Below are 2577 nucleotides of genomic sequence, written 5' to 3'. Positions count from 1 at the left end.
ATAGAAAAGGACAAAAATATATGACAGAAATAAATAGAAAAGGACAGAAATTGATAAAGACAGAAAATTAGGACAGAAATAGAAGAAGACAGAAAATGAAGAAGATAGAAATAGAAGAAGACAGAAATAGAAAAATTAATAACTTTTGCATGTCTGACATGAAGGTAATTCCTTCCCCATCTTTGAGGTCTAGAGAATGTTGAAGCAACTGCAAGAACCAATTCCATGTATTCTTTGTCTCTTTGTCAACAACTGCCCAAGCCAAATGATAGAAATGGTTCTGTGAATCTGGTCCAACAGCCACTAGTAGTTGGCCCTTAGCTTTCCCCTTTAAGAAAGTTCCATCTAGACCAATAAAAGGTCTCAACCCTAGCTTGAAACCCATTTTTAAAGCTTGAAAGCAGATATACATCCTTAAGAATCTTCTTCTCCCTTCTTCAAGTGCATTCTTTGAAAGGTTTATAACCACATCACTGCCTGGATTACTATCTCTCAATTCAGTTGCATAAGCTTCAAGTTTGTTATACTCATCACTGAAACTACCATCTAAGCTTTCCAAGACCATTCTCTTTGCTCTCTTACACTTTCCATGACTAATATTTAGTTCAAAAACCCTCTTCAAATCTGCCATCATCTCCTTTACCTTATACTTAGGATTATCTTGTAATTTAAGCTTGAAATACTGTGCAATAGTACTGAAATCAACAGTATTGTTATCAAAAGCAACAGCACAACTATGTTCTGCATTTAAGGTCTTGATCTTAACCCCACCATTCCTCTCTTTGGATATCAAACACAAAAAGGGACAACCAAATATATCACATTTATACCTAAGCCTTATTTTGTCACTCTTCAATAACTCTAATTTTTTCTTGTTTGCCAAAGCATACAACTACATACACTTCCTAGCTTCTGGTATGTCCTTAAAGCTCATACCCTTATACAACTCTTTGTACTCATTAAGTTCTTCAGTTATCTCCCTCTTTTTTGTGCTTTCAAAGTTTCCAATTCTTCAGAATCATAACCTTCCGATTCAGCACTAGAATCAGATTCTAAGTCACTTAAGCTACAATCAGTACCAGCCTCATCCTCGCGGGTGTATGATTCTTTATGGTGTACAATATCAGGGATACCATGAATAGGGGGCTCACATTCATCCACAGCATAAATATTAACAACATTATATTCATCACATATCAAGCTAAGTAATTTTCTAATCCCAACATCCCCGTCAATCTCATAAAATTTGCCAGAAGGACAAGCAACAATAAGCTGCTGAACCCCTACAAACCCTAGCTCATTTATATATTCATTCACTATGTCTATATATAAAAGTAAGTTTGAGTCATAACCTGTCCAAGTGTGCACCAGTTTCTTTGTGTATAAGACCTCAGGCTGTGTAACCCAATCACCACCATAATTGAATATTATATCTATTAACACCATCTCCAATAACCTACAAATATAGCCAACAGGTCAAGTTAGCAAAGAATAAATAAACAAATAAAAAGGCAGAACTAAAAAAGGAATAATTATATTAAAAAAGGCAAACCCCATTTAGCTATGTCATACCACCATTGAAGGTGGTCCTACTCACAGTATATTTTATCACCTAATAAATATAGAAGAAGTCCATATCTTGAAGGTGGTCCAGATTCAGGCCCACTCCATAATAAATTAACTAAAGAAATCATTGAACGTGGTCCTACACACATAATGCTATAATCAGAAAGTAACAAATTAGGGACAAATTTACCTATTAAACAACAGAAAAAGCTCAGAATATTGGGACAAACAAACACCCTAAACCAGCTACCAAAACCAAAACCATGTCGGGACCAAAATTAACTTCACATCGGGACCATATCAATAATAAAGCATGCAAACACTTGAAGCGGACAAAAAATATGAATATAATACTGAAAGTACAAAAATAAATGTGTGGATGTCAACAAAACACAACAAATCAAAACCCTAGGCGAAAAACCCTAAAATAACAGCAAACACATAAAATACTGAGCAAAAAAGAGTTAAAACAAGAAAAGCGAACCATTTCCATGGAGAAATATATTACCTTTACTTCATTTGCGGCGGATATCTCACGATTTTTCTTCTGTCGATGGAGGCTTCTAGAGAGAGTGAAAGAGAAGAAAAAGAAATGTGTTTTGTAGGTTTGACCCTTAACCCGTGTTTTTAGGTTTAGAAGGGTAGGTCAATTTAGTGGGTCGGAGCGGGTTTGGTTTTTAAGAGAAACGGGTTCTCTTCAGCTTTTAAATGCTGCCACGTGTCTATGCCGTCTAATTAGGGGCATTTTTGTTTAATAGTGTAACGGTGAGGGGTTTCATGTCCCGATAGTATAACGAAGGATATATTTAAACAATTGTTAATAGTAGAGGGACATATTTGACCCTTAAACGTAAATATAATAAAAAGAAAGAAAGAGAAGATTTAGCAAAACTCTAAAAGTTGAGCAAACCGGATAATTAAATCAAAAAGAGAAACCTTTAGGGGTGGAGAAACCGGACGGTTTAAGCGAACCGCAAATTGGAATAAATTCATTTAGTGAGGAATAGTCTT

This window comes from Nicotiana attenuata, unplaced genomic scaffold (assembly GCF_001879085.1).
Source record: "Nicotiana attenuata strain UT unplaced genomic scaffold, NIATTr2, whole genome shotgun sequence".
NCBI lineage: Eukaryota > Viridiplantae > Streptophyta > Magnoliopsida > Solanales > Solanaceae > Nicotiana > Nicotiana attenuata.
This window is presented reverse-complemented; position numbering follows the sequence as displayed.